Genomic DNA, 15,386 nt, shown 5'->3' on the forward strand with positions numbered 1-15,386 from the left:
AACCAAGGCTGGTCAACAGCACCGTGCCAGGTCACAGAGCCAGAGTCTGGCAGACTCAAGACCATAGTTGGGTCTATTGATTGCCAACAACTGCCCACAGTACACAGCTGGCCTACATTGTCCTCCATCTCCATACTGGGAGAATGGACACACACAAGTTACTGTGACCTCCAGGTAAACCAGGAAGTCAGATTGTAAGAAACCTAATGAGGACTACTGAGGACAGAGGAGGGAGTTAGAGACTCATGAATGGATCACAGGTGGGAAGAAGGTATGCCTTAAGGTAACCACACAGATATAATGTCACATGGATCCACAGCTCTAATCTGCAGCAACCAAAAAGCTGGCTACCCACTTTTTCTGCCACACTTTCTACAGGATGAGATCCAGCTGTTCTGAGCGCTGCAGTTACAGCATCTCCCAGGAGAAGAGGGAGCCAGGGTGTACAGCAGAGACAGCAGAGTCCACTGCCCTCTCCACCAGCACAGAGATAGTAAACAGCAATTCTGAAGTAATAAGGATGGGGCTGGGGTGAACCTCCCTCTGGTGAGTCCATGCTGAGGAGATCACCCAATGGAACCAGCTTGTGCTGTGCCTGCACCACAACTCATCACATCACCTCCTTGCCCCTGTTCCTATTCCAGCTACACAGCCAGGAAAGACACATGGTCAAGGCAATTTGGGTTCAAAAGAAGGAAGAATGTTTCCAGACAGGGGAAGGATGCCTTAATGGGGGGCGAGTTCCTATGAAGAAATGTAGAATGACTTAAGGCTTTGAAACCATGACATGTTTGGACAAATGGACAGAACATTTGATAATGGCATTACTGTCTATTATTTGTCCACCTACCCACCCATTTATCCATATATACATACATGGATGTGTACACTCACTCATACACCCACCCACCTACCTAACCATCCATCCATCCATCCATCCATCCATCCATCCATCCATCTTGTCTTTATGGTGCTTGTATTTTTATTGTATCACTTATCAACCCATCAAGTCTTCATCATGCCTATCTATTCCCCTATGTGAATACAACATACTATTCAGTCATTTCAAACAACTGTTCATACATGTATGTCCATGTCTATTCACCCTTCATTACATAATTTCTCCACTGAAAAAAGAATCTCTCAATTGACCCATCCATCCATGAATTCATTCATCTGTCCATCTGTCCATCTATCTACTTAACCATTTACTTAATCATCTTTACAAAAATCTAAAGTTTATTGTTATTAAGAGAGGCTGCATGTACCACACTGACGATGTGGAGGTCAGAAGACAGCTTTGGGGAGTTGGTTCCCTCCTTTCCTCTTTACATGGGTTCTGTGGATCAAACTCAAGTTACCAAGCTTGCATGGCAATCACCATTTTACCACACTGAGTTATTTCATCAGCACACCTAGAATAAGTGTTTAGCAAGCCACCCATCCACAATAACCTTCCATTACACACTAATAAATATTATCTGCATGTTTATCCTTCCATTTGTATGTTCATTTGTTCTATCAGGAAAATTTCTTCAATCTGTCCTTTCATCTCCAAATATTCTTCTGCTCTTCTTTTCATTCATTTGTACATTTTTTTTACATTTTCTTTATACCTTTTCCATATTCATTCATATATTTGTCTTTCCAGACATCTTCTCACCTAGGAAGCTGCCCATCCAGCTACACACATCTGTTTGTGTGATGCTGTATGCATGGTCATCCAAGCAAGTCAATACATTATGTATGGGAAATCAGCCTCCAGCCCAGTCATCATCCTTCCTCTCACATATACATTTAATTAGCCACACATTTGTTCATCCATCCGTATGTTTATTCAAGAAACACGACTTGAATTCCAATAATTTTTAATGTGCTGGGAATCCAGCACCACTCTCTAATGTTCATGATGCTGACATTTTAGTGGGAACAAATAAGTAAACACATACCAACACGTTGCAGATGATGTTTAATGCTGCTGAAAGTATGAATCAGAATAAGGAAATAGGGAGCATGGGGGACCAAGATGTTTTGTATGATAGTTAATGATGAAGAAGCTTGGTGGGAAGGGATAAACATTTCCTGCTTTAAGAAGGAGGGACAGAGAGAGAGAGAGAGAGAGAGAGAGAGAGAGAGGAGAGAGAGAGAGAGAGAAGAAAAGAGAGAGAAACTGACTGACTTTTTCACAGTGGGAGAAAGTATTCCAGAAAGGTAGTACAAAATTTACAATGAAGGGGTGTCTTTTCACACATCTGTGTCTCCAATAGTTCATCCCATACCAATTTTTCATTTTATTGATTTGTCATTGATTTATCTTGCCACCATACATCTATTATTGTATCTATTTATCCATTATTTATTAGCAGTCATATGTCTGTCTCTTTTGGTATTATATCTGTCCTGTCATTTATCTATATCATATCTACCTTCTTACTCATCCATCTGTCCTTTCATCCTATGTGCCATCCTCCAAGACATTCATTTATTTATCCCATGCATGCATCTATCCATCTATACATCCATCCATCCATCCATCCACCCATTCACTCATGCACCTATCTATCAATCCCCATCCATCCATGTATCCAACTAGCCATCTACCCACCCGCTCACTCATCTATATATCTATCACACCCATCCATCCATTCATCCAGTCACCCACTCATACATTCACCTACTCATAACTACCCATCCACCAACCACTCATCACATCCACCCACCCCACTCACCCATATATCCACCATCTACCCAAATATCCATCTACCCACTCACCTACCCACCCACCCACCTACCTATCCTTCCATCCATCCACCCACTCACCCATATATTATCTAATATATCTCCACCCATCCATCTACCCACTCACCCACCTATCCATCCGACTACTCATCTATATATCCACCTAACCATTTATCCACCCACCCTCTGTTCATCTACCTACCCATATATCCTCCACCCACCAAGTCATCCATCTACCCCTCATCCATTCACCCCTTCATTTATCCATATACCCATCATTCATCCATCCACCCCTCATCCATCTACCCTTCATTCATCCATCCATCCATCCATCCACTCATCCACATATTCACCATCCATCCAACTATCCACTCACATATCCATCCATCCATCCATCCATCCATCCATCCATCCCTTTCTATTTATTCAGATCACATTTATTCATTCATCCACTCATTCATCTACCCACCCAGCCACCCACCCATCCTTCCACCAGTATATTCACCAACATTCAGTCACCTACTCACCCATTCCTCCATCCACCTATCCATCCATCTAGCCAGCCAGCCACACATGCACCCGTCTATCCACCCATATATCTACCCATTCACCAACCATCCACCCACTCATCAATACATTCATTTGCCCTGCATCCATCCATTCACCCATTCATTAATCCACACACCCACCCACATATCTACCTATTTGTCAATCCATCTATCCTTACAGCCATCCACCCACTATTCATCCACCTACTCATTCACCCATCTACCCAGTCACTCATTCACCCATCCACAAACCACCTACCCATATAGCTACCAACATTCAGTCATCCACTCACCCCCCAATCATCTACCTACACATTTATTTATCTACCCATCCACTCATTCATCTAACTCCACTCACCCATCCACCCATGCACTCACTCATTCATCTACCCACTCACCCATTCACCCATCCATTCACCCACCCCCAATTCATCTGCATCTATATATCCACCCATTCAGGCATCATTCACCTCCATTCTTCCATCCGTCTATCCATTCATCCACTTACCTATATATCCATCCATTCATCCACTTCCTATACATCTACCCATTCATCCATCCACCTACCTATATATCCACCCACCCGCCAATTCCTCAATCAGCCCATCTATCCCATCCATCCATGTATCCCATGTATCCATTCACCTGTGCATTTACTGATCTGTCCACAGATCTATCCACACACCCATCTATCTACTCACCCATTCATACGTTCATCTATCTACTCCCCTAGCTCTTACCATACTTCCTTCTTCATCCACCTTCCCCTTTATTTATATATTTATCCACCACTGATTTCTTCTTTTATTTTCTTATTTCCTTTCTTCTGTGACTAAGACATGGCCCAAAGGCTCATGACTCAAGAATAAAGTCCCAGGAGGTCAGGTCCCTCCCATAATAGACCTTAAACAGAACTTGGGAAGCACAGATATTCTCTCTCTCTCTCTTCCTCTCTCTCTCTCTCTCTCTCTCTCTCTCTCAGATTTTTCCAGAGAGGTTTTTGTTGTTGTTGTTTTGTTTGTTTTTTTTTGTAGCTCTGACTGTCTTGGAACTCACTCTGTAGTTCCTGGCCTTGAACTCATAGAGATCCACCTGCCTCTGCCTCCCAAGTTCTGGGATTAAAGATGTGCACCACCACCTTGGCTCAGATATGTTCTCATGCCCATACATCTTTATAATCCCTAGCAAACATGCTCACAGACTCATGTACTACATGGGAAAGGCATTAAGTAGTGAGGACCTACTGGTGGCAGAGCCCAGGATGGTGGCATTTAATAGTGATGTGCCTCTGATTTACATAGTGGGAAGCCTCCAAATGCTTCCTGCACTTATCAGCTCCATGTGTTCCCCTTTCTAAGCAAGGTCTGGTGGGCCAGAGCTAAAGCCAGAGCCAGGGAGCTGGGTGTGGTAATGAAGCCAAGTGTGGTTGGAGCTGGGACTAGGAGAAAGGGCAACAGAGTCTTTCCAGATTTCTTTGGCATAAACTAGCTAGATCCATCTGTCTTGAGTTCTATTGCCCTTTTGAGGAGAGGTTCCTAGGAGAGAAGGGAGCGGTAGAAGGTGGAGGAGAAGAAGATGAGAAGGGGGAAAGGAAGAGGGAAATAAAAGGAGGAAAAGGAGGAGAGAAAAGATGAGGGGGAGAATGGAGAGTAAGAAGAGAGGAAAGTAGTGGAAGAGAAGAGAGGAGGGGAAGAGAAGAAAAAGAAATGGGAGGAAAAGAAGAGGAGAGGGGAGGTGAGAGGAAAGGAGAGAGGAGGGGTGAGGAGGAGAGGGAAGGGGAGGGGAAGAGAGGAGAAAGGCAAGGGGAGGCAGTGTTGCCTCTCCTCAGAAGCTAACCGCATACAGTAGGCTGCCTTTAGGAAAGGGTGTACCTTGGAGTAGGAAGTGGGTCTCCTCCCTGTAGATACAAAGATGTGAACCTGAGGTCCCATCTGCTACGGATGGGACCCCATCCTCATATACTAATCCGGGTGGCAGCTGGTAATATCAAGGCTCTGGAAGGAGAGCTGGACCCATCTCACCCACGGAAGACAGGATCTCCTGGACATTCTAGACAGCCTTCCCATAGCACCTGGTCACATTGGGCTGGGGTTTGTGCTGACCCCATCCACACTGCCAACAACCTATCTTGTTCCACATCTGAGGACCACTGATATGAGGAGGGGGTTCAGAGGGGACAGAGGCATCTTGATTTTGCAGATAACTTCACCCATTGATTGCCTACTAATCAATGGAGGCAGACAGTCTTTCTTCCCTGCCAACTTACAACTTCCCAACTTGGAGGTGGTCAGCAAATGGAGCCTGGTAAGACTGACCAGGGGCTTTCTTGACCCACCCACTGTCTACTCTAAAACTCCTATACTCTAAACCCACAGCCCTTCCCCTCTCTGATAACTCTTTGGTGCTAGGTAAGAGTAGCTGGCTAGTGAAAATCTAATCCTGGGAAATGGGCTACGCTGTCTCCAGGCAGCCCCTTTATCCAAATTTGTACTCTGCAGATGTCAAAGTACTGCCATCCAAAGAGAGGCCCTGATGCCTCAAGGCCAATGGGAATCCACATTGTGACCTGATACTGCAAGACTGGGACTTCCTAGAGTCAGAAGAACTCCCCAGAGCTCTGCAGTCTAGTGCTACTTGAGCAGATACAGAGACCCATATCTATACTGGCCTAGACTGTGCGCCTACCACCCAATCTGGGCTATTCTCATAGAATATCCCTCACCCTGACCTGGTCTATGTCCCACAAAGACTACTAGTTCCTTGTCAACCTCCATGGCAGACAGTGGGTACACTCTGGGAATTCTTACCATAGTCCTAAGAAGTGGCTTGGCACAGCCTAATACAGGTCCCAGTACCTCACCCTAAGCCCACAGGGAGCATGTCCAGTCATAGTAGATCATCTCTAAAAGCATCACTCTTAGGGGATGGTGTACAAGATCTTTGCATACTGGAGCCTTGCAGAGCTTGACAAGGACACTCAGGCCATGAATGCTAAGCCTGAGCAGTTGCATTCTAATTGTGCAGATGAGGAAACTGAGGCTCGAGATGGTGACTCTTTACCCTCTCCCCCTTACCTCAAAGTAAGATCTCAACCCCTATCCCAATAGCCCAAGTTCCCAGAGTTTTGGAAAGGCCTGGTCCACTTCCTATGGTTCTCATCCCCTAGGAAGCCCCTACTTCCTCATGGCTCACCAATCTCTGCCATAACCTTCTCAGGGAAACTGATACTGAGGCAACCATTAGAACAGTAGTAATGCCACCCTGCCAGAGCTTGATGGAAGGTGGGAGAAAGCCTAGGCTCCATCAGGAGGAAGACTGTTGTCTGGGTGAAGCACATCCCCCCGCCCCCCGCGTCTTGAGGAACCCCTGACTTGGCCTGGCTTAGCTCAGCTCTGCCATTTGTGGAGAGAGCTCCAGGCCTCAGTTCTTCAGCTTCCCACCCTCAGTAAATACCCTGGGAGGGCAAGGTTGGAAAGGCCCCTCCACTGGGCTCCTGCCTCTTAGGTGAAGGCTCTCAATATTGCCCAAGGCCCTCTGACTAGAGCTCAGAGGGTCAGAGGGTCAGGTGGTCCAGGAAGCAACCCTGCCTAGGTGACCCTCAAGATGTCCTGTTGGTCAGCAGGTATGGGAGTATGTCAGAAAGGTTTCCAGGGTAGATGGGGACCCAAAGCAGTGCCCTTAGCAAAGCAGCATCATACTGAGGAAATCAAGGTGCAGAGACATCTCAGGGGCCAGAGGAGCTCTGCAACTGAGAGAACATGTGGCCAGGCAGAGAGGGTCAGACCTGTGCTGAGGCATCTGTCTACCTGAGTCTGCCCCCAGTGAAGGAGGCATGGATCCATGCAGAGTCGGAGTCCTGGGGCATGGATAGGGGTTGACTCTGAAGCTCTTCAAGGCATGCTGGACATCTATCTGTGAGCTGCATGACTGCCCTGTAGCTCCCAAGGCACTGCACAGTGGAGGTGTAGAGAGGCTGAGGCTTGGTCTTGGGGCAAAACATCCACTCATTGTCACCCAGAAGTCCCAGCAGAGCCATTTGCAGCCCTGTGGAGATGGCACACCCTGCTCCCAAAGGACAGGAACAGGTTAATGACCCTTTGTTGGGTAGGCAGGCAGGCAGGCAGGCAGGGCACATCCCAGCAGGGGCAGAGCAGGAGTCCTGTATCAACAGTGTGGAGATTCTGGAGTGGTACACAGGAACACTCCAGCCATCTGAGGGCTCTGTGAGAGGGGCTCAGCCTTGGCCTGCCTTGAGCCTGACATGCATATGTGCTGCGATGCTCACCCTTGTCTACCAGGGAAGGTATAAAGGAAGTACTTGGCTTCTACCTGGTGTGCCTTGTCCTTTGTGGGCAGTGTTGGGTGGGGACTCCCCTGATCTGCTCCAGCAAAAACTGACTCTGCTCCTCTGTCCTTCTGGGGCTTCCTGGGTGGGGACTTCTTAGGTCAAATATCCCCCTCTGGGCATCGGGGACTTCTTACCATTTTGAACAGGAGAATCCCCTAGTCCCTGAGTCACCCCGTGAAAGGACAGCTCCACCTCACCCTGGGTCTCGGTTTCATTCTGAAAGGTCACCAGTGTACTTTGTTCTCTTTCTTCCACCATTTTGGGGAGGACATCTTTAGGGGACTCCCGGGCCCGTTGAGATCTTAGGACTGTGGAATGGGAGTTCCTGACAGATGGGCACAGGTGCAGCCCAGCTCCAGTCCTACAGCAAGATGCCCGGGGATCTGCTGTGCCTGCCAGAACTGTGGGCACCCTTGACTGTATTGCTTAGACCTCGGCATTTGAGACAGCTGAGAGAGGGGGCCGAGAAAGGGCCTAGGAGGAGGGTGGGGCCAGCTTGGCTGCTTGCGCCTGCCCTTCTATGGGCACAAGGTGGCAGGGGCACTGACGTGAGGACATTTCTGAGCAGGGTCACAGCTGTTGCCCGATCACCCTGTTCCACACACCACACAGCTTGTGTCCTCACCCAGCCTAGGCAGGGTGTCCTTAGGGCCCTTCTTGGGACCTCATGATACATGTCCTTCCTCTCAGGAGACAGCTCTCATAGAGCCTTTCTGGGGACAATGTGGCCCTGGGACCCCCAAGTTGGCACACAGATGCTGACCCAGGCCAGGCCAATCTCTGCTTAGCCTCAGACTCCTTTCCTGGGCAGAGGGTTCCCTGAACAGTTCTCAAACCAGGGTCCAAATGGAAAGCAGTAGTGGAGAGCCTGAGGTTGGCCCTCTGCTCCCAACATGCACCCCTCACAGTGAGGCCTCTTCCCCATTATCTGATAGGACTGAGGCATTATTATCCCTGCCCAAGACCTGGAGCCTGGTTCCATTTTACAAGGCAGCCTGGGGACTGCAAAGACTGCAACACCTGCTGAGGTGGACCTTTTCTCCTTGAGCCTGTGGCTGAACCCCAAGGGCCACACCTTCCCTGACAGCCTAACAGCTCTGGCAGCCATTCTAGGGCTCCCGGGTCTTACTTACCTCCTTCTTCCCCTTCCTCTTACATACCTGGACCACAACCCCCACATCCTGATCCCATGAGGCCTCTAGTCCCTGACTAGAATGCCCCCTTCTGCCCCTTGAAGGCCTAGCTTGTCCCCAAGACCTGACACTCTGTTCTGAGACCTGTTCCTGGGACTGGGTAGAGCAGGCATCCATGGCCTGGCTTAGTCTCCATGCCTGTCCGCTGACAGCAACCCTTCCCATGACCCCCAGTTTATGGCCCAACACAGGGAAGAAAATCAGCAGTTCTTTCAAGACAGGGTTTCTCTGTGGCTTTGGAGTCTGTTCTGGAACTTGCTCTGTAGACCAATCTAGCTTTGAACTCACAGTGATCCCCCTGCCTCTGCCTCCCAAGTGCTGGGATTAAAGGTGTGTGCCACCAACATCTGGCTACTCAGAAGCTCTTTAAATCACAGATGCTCTTAAGCAGCTGGCAGCCTACAGGCCTCTGCTCAGCTCTGTCTGTGGCAGAGTAGTGGCCCCCTTACCTCTTCTGACATTTCCTTCCCATACCCACTGTATCCAACAGTGGTACCTGGTCCACAAGATGCTTCTGTATCCCCACATAGTTTTGGGAACCCATGAGACCCAGCCACCTCTGACCATCTTGAAGCAGGCTAGACCCCTCACAAAAGCCTACAGGTGAAGGGTCAGCAGCTTGGCCAGGATTCACAGTCCCAGCTTCTCCCAACACAGCTGTTGCTTTCTCCCACTAATCAGGCCACATTTAGGCATGCCCAGTCCCTTCCATACCAAACATCCACCTACTTTGTCCTGACTATGGACCCTAGCCAGGGAGATCTATCCTTGCCCAGTTAGGCCAAGCTGCAGAGGTAGGTAAAGGAGACACACATACCGCTATGTTAAGAGGGGGTTTCTGAAGGGTAGCCACTATCCAAGACTCTGTCCCCGCAGGGCTTGGCACAAAACAAGCTGCCTGCTGTGGTGCTCACCCTTTGCTGTCTTCTTCATGCAGCTCTTCCTGCTCCTCGCAGCTGGGATCACTGGCAGCCTCCGCCATGGGCCTGATGTCTCTGGTGTGGGTGCACTCTTTGTGGCTCCTGGTGCTTCTCTGTAGATGGGCCTTGGCCTAGAGCCCCCACCCCAACAGGTTTCACTTCCTCCTTCCGGCAGCAGGTTGAGGTTTGGAACCTATTGGGACTTGGGTTGGGGTGTTGTTTTTGACTATGTTGCTGCAAGAGAAGAAGAAAAACCTAAACCAAACCACTTATCAGGAAGTGTTGAGCAAGCTGCAGCCGCCTGGGGTGACAGAAAAGGGCTGAGGGCAGAGGTGGGTGAGGATGCTCCTCACAGTTCTAGCCCATGTAGCTGGGACACCTGTGTTTTTCTGGGGATCCTACCAGCAGTCCTGTGAGAAGCTAGTTCTCCAAGTGTCCAGAATCCATGGTCCCATCAGTGTCTGTAGACTACTTTCAACTGCTTTGCATGGAAATCCATGTGCTTCCATGTGTGCTCACAGAACATAGTAGAACCAGTTCTTGATACTTCAAGGCCTTGGGCACTCTTAACTAGTCTTTGCTTTCTAGCCGTGTCTAGGATCCTGTGCATTGTGTTCCCATAGTCTGTAGGTCCAGGGCTTGTCTCAATCTGTCCCCATTCCTAGCTGCTGGACACCTGTGTCTCCCTGCTCTGTCAGCTCAGTTCTCTTTAACCCTGTTTCTGTGCTCTGAGCACTTGGAACCAATCTCAGAGTGGTTGATGTTCTCGGGTAAGAAGGAATGGGTCGTGGGTTCTTCTGAGAGGCAAGACAGTAGCAGGACCAGGGTGATGGACTAGGAGTTTTGGGAGGAACCCAAAAGGACTCTAGTTCATCAAGGAATGTTGGAGAGTATGAGAACCAGATTCCAAAGTTCCAGGACTTGCTCTGAGATGTCATTAAACCAAACTGGGGCAGCCACAGCATAGTAGAGACTCCCTCCTTCAGGTCTGCTGGCCCAATATATAGAAAGAAAGCAGCCAGTGCCATCTTGGCCACCACTGGCCAGTTAGTGGCCTCACAAATATAACTATAAGGTCTTTTGGGGGAAGTGGGGCAGAAGAGAGAGCATGAGGGTATTGGGAAACTCAGTGGAACCCATGGAGTGACATCCAGAAGCAGAACAGTGCTTTCAAGCCTGCCTGAAGGCAACGAGCCCTTTCTCACCCATGTGGCTCAAGGGTGGGCAAAGGCTCACTCTAGCTCAATCCTGAGGAGACACAAAGAAGACCCAAGTGAGCAGTGTCCATCAGGCTGAGCCCAACCCCTGCCTGCTTCCTCTTTAGCCTCCTATCCCTTTTTGTACTTTGCTTCCTTGGGACCCTCCCAAGTGCTATATTGGTAAGTGGCTGGGAGCTCATGTGGCAGGTGACAGAGCTACAACAATTTTGTCCTGACACCTCTTAAGAGGTTCCCACAGGTTCATATGTCTGTCACAGGGCTCCCCATCCAGGCACCTTTTCTGTGGATTCCAGCCACTACTCTGTATGACCTTCCTCTAGTCTGCTGGTCCTTAGGGCTAGGGGATGGGTAGGTGGAGGCCATTGGTTGTCTGTAGGCTGGGCTGACTTCATAATTTTTGGGGCCTCTGATCCAGCAGCTAGCATCTCCCAGAGGGAAATTCAGACCCTACCAGCATAGACCCTTCAGGCCTGCAAAGCCAGCTTCTGTCTGAGGGGAAGTGCCAGTCTGGCTCTCCCAAAGCTGGAGTGTTGTAAAGTCTGTCCCAAGAGGAGCGGTGTGGAAGGCCGGACTCCTGAAAGGGGATGGGTCTTATACCCAAGTCATTATCACCGGAATGACTTTGCTGTAAAAGTGAATTCTGGGCTGGCAAGATGGATTAATGAGCAAAGGTACTCTTGAGACCAAACCTGGTGATCTGAGTTCAATCCCTGGGAACCACATAGTAAAAGGAGAGAACCAGTTCTTACAGGCTGTTCTCTGATCTCTACATACATGCTCTTGCACACACACACACACACACACACACACACACACACACACACACACACACTTTTACATGCGTCCTCCCTAACAGAGAGGAGTTGTCTTGTCATTTGATGGGCATCAATAAGGGTTAACCAGCAGTCAGCCCCATGCTCCTGTATGTCCAGCCTTCAGAGCTGTGAGCTAAGCAAATCTTTATTCTTTATAAGTCACCCTGCCTGGGGGTTACTGTGTAACAGAAGAAAGCACACCAAGATGCCTGGGACATGTGGGTGCTATGTGAGCTGCCTCATCCACTGTTTGGTTCCATCTGAATTGGGAGGTTTCACCTTCTCTGAGTTTCATCCAGACCCCAGCCATCAAAGAGGGTGCCCCTGCCTGTTTGGCCGGTTTCCATCTTCCCAGGCGGATGCAGATGCTGAGCCCTCCCATTAAGGATTGAATTGCATTCTCCAAGATGCATATGTTGAAGTCTTAAACCCCAGGACTTCAGAATGTGACCTTATTTGGAAATTGGCTTGTTGCAGATGTAACCAGTTAGGATGAGGTCATTGAGGGGAAGGGCCCACTCTAATATGATTGGTGTCCTTACAAAAAGAGGAAATTTGGGCACACACACACACACACACACACACACACACACACACACACACACACACACGAGAGAGAGAGAGAGAGAGAGAGACGAGAGAGAGAGAGAGAGAGAGAGAGAGAGAGAAACAGTAAAAAAAAAAGGAAGAAGTTGGTGATGTTTCTATAAGATGGGGGGGGGTCACCATCCCCACAGAAGCTGGAACAGGCTTGGAAGTTCCCCCTCTTAGCCCAGCAGTGCTCTACTGCCTTAGAATGAGAGAAATGTGTCCATCATTCTTAGGGTTTAGATCAGAAGTGTCTCTCACAGGCTCAAGTTTTGAATGTTAGGTCCCTAACTTGAGACACTGTGTGTGTGTGTGTGTGTGTGTGTGTGTGTGTGTGTGTGTGTGTGTGTGTACCGTGGTTGTTGTTGTTGTAATAAAACCCAGGGCCTTATACAAACAAGGCAAGCGATCTACCTCTGAGCTATATCCCCAGCCTTTGTGGTGCTAATTTAAAGGGTGTTTGTTTGTGCAGGTTGTATGCACATACTATGAAGCCTTTGGGAGGTGGGGACAGTCTCTGGCAGAAGTAGGTCAGTAAGGGCAGAACTTTCCAGGTTCCCCCTGCATTTGTTTCTGGGCTGTTTTCTCTAATTTCTAGTCAGCCTCTGTTGAGGTTAGGTTGTGCCCTACTCTAAGTGACTCCATATTGTATAAAACAGTGGTGACTGCATTGCTCTGGGAGACACCATTTCATAAACAACTTCGCTTTTGACTTAATTTTGATGGAGAAGAAAGACTGCAGCCCCTGGGTGGGCTCAGAAACTATACCATTTGTCAGTCACCATCCACCCAATACAGACTGTCAAGTGACTTATTCCTGGGAACAAAACAGAGCCACACTGTAAGAATACTGGGGATGAGCCGGGCGGCGGTGGCGCACACCTTTAGTCCCAGCACTTGGGAGGCAGAGGCAGGCAGATCACTGTGAGTTGGAGACCAGCCTGGTCTACAAGAGCTAGTTCTCTGTGGCCTCCAAAGCCACAGAGACACCCTGTCTCGAAAAAACAAAAACAAAACAAAACAAAACCACAAAACAACATCAACAAAAAGAATTGAAGCTGTAGTGGCACATGAGTATATTAAAATCACATCAGGAAAACCAGACCCAAGAACTTATCAGACATTCCACACCATGGAAAGGGTGTAATTTCCTCACCTGCCTCCACCAATTGATGGACACTTAACACTGTGATGGTGTAATCCCCCACCAACTTATCATCTGATATTGGTGTGTATGTCAAGGACTCCAAAGCAGAGGAATCTCAGGAGCTTCAGCTCAGTTTGGTCTGCTTTTGACATGACCTTAACTGTCTGCCATCTGGACCTGAACCTCCAGTTCCCAGATCCAGACCCCTTTGGATCTTTCACTTCAGACCTGGTCTCTACAGTTTCGCTCTCATACCCCAACTACAGCATCTGCTCTCTCTAGCACTGGTTTGGTGTGCTATCTTACCAATACAGACCCTTTCTCAGCCTATGTCTGAAGCCTCTTGAACTCTGCTGGAGTCTGGGACTTGCATTCATTCCATAAACTGCATTTGCAACCATAGATATAGATGTATTCCTTGTGTGCACTGTGGGGTGTGATCTAAGACAACAAGAACCTTTATTTGTTTCAGCCAGGCTACAGGGTAGGTGGGACTATCTGGCAAGTTGATAACACTGAAACCACTAAACCTTATATTAAAAAAAAAGGCCTTGGTATTTTGTTTTTGTTTATTTGTTGTTTTTTGAGACAGGGTTTCTCTTTGTAGCTTTGGAGCCTGTCCTGGAACTCACTCCATAGACCAGGCTGGCCTTGAACTCACAGAGATCAGCCTGCCTCTGCCTCCCAAGTGCTGGGATTAAAGGCATGTGCCACCAACTCCCCATGGCCTTGCTATTTAATACAGTTCTAACTGTTTAAGACAAGAACTTTGTTTCTTATCTAGTGTGTTCACAACAACCTCCATGTGAGAGCTCTCTAGCACACGTTCTGGCTGTCCAGAAAGGATGCCCTCTACCCTGCCTTCCCTGCTGTGATGAACTGAAATGTTCCTAAAACCAAGCACCAAAATAAACTATTTATTCATTACATTCTTTCTGTCAGGTATTTGGTCACATCTACATCTAAGTATCATGGTTTAGTCCCCTGTCTACAGAACACTCAATGCTGACCTCTGTGTGTCAGTCAAACAGGCCCAGCCCTTCCCAGGCCCATGGGGCAGGGAGACTCCCTATCTTCCAAGACCTGCAGGGGTGATATCCACAGGCAACATGATGATGCTCTGGGGCCTAGAGGGCCCTATAGAGTGCCTAAGAGTCATGCACATCCATTCCTCCCTCTTGCCCCCACTCCCTTCCCCATTCTTTTATATTTTTGGTTGTGAGCCGAGCCTTAATGGCTGAGCCATCTCTCTAAACTCCCTCCCCGCCCCCCATTCTTAACAGACTGTTTGTTTCTCCTTTTGCTTCTCAGAACCAGGACTCCAGGTATTCTCATGTGGGTCTCTTCCAAATACTAGAACAGAAAGGGTCTCAGTGGCTTCTGCACTCCTGAGCCCTGGATTCTAACCCTCCTCCCATGTTCCAGGGCCACCCTGCTATAGTCTTTCACAGTCCTTCCCATACCTTCCAGGTCTCCATCCTCTACCACCACCAAGAGTGCTGAGCTAGAGGCCCCTAGTAGGAAGTGCTGGCCATTTGGCTATCTATGGTGTGTGTGTGTGTGTGTGTGTGTGTGTGTGTGTGTGTGTGTGACTGCTGACAAAAGCCCACAGACACAGCCCTTCCCCCTGAGCATCACCCTAGATCACACACATCATTTGTTCACTTGGAATCATTGACTTCTCAAATTCCAAGGGAAGCATAGGATCAGGCATGCTCCTGTGTCTCTACCTGATACAGTGTCCAGTGTCAAAAGACTAATAAAGCAAGGAAGACTTGAGCTAGTGCTGGGATACATCTGCAATGCCTGGAAAGACAGGGTGAGCAGGCATAGCTGAAGAGAATGTGTGTGAAGCAGGATAGGCAGAT

This window comes from Cricetulus griseus, chromosome 3 (assembly GCF_003668045.3).
Source record: "Cricetulus griseus strain 17A/GY chromosome 3, alternate assembly CriGri-PICRH-1.0, whole genome shotgun sequence".
NCBI classification, from domain to species: domain Eukaryota; kingdom Metazoa; phylum Chordata; class Mammalia; order Rodentia; family Cricetidae; genus Cricetulus; species Cricetulus griseus.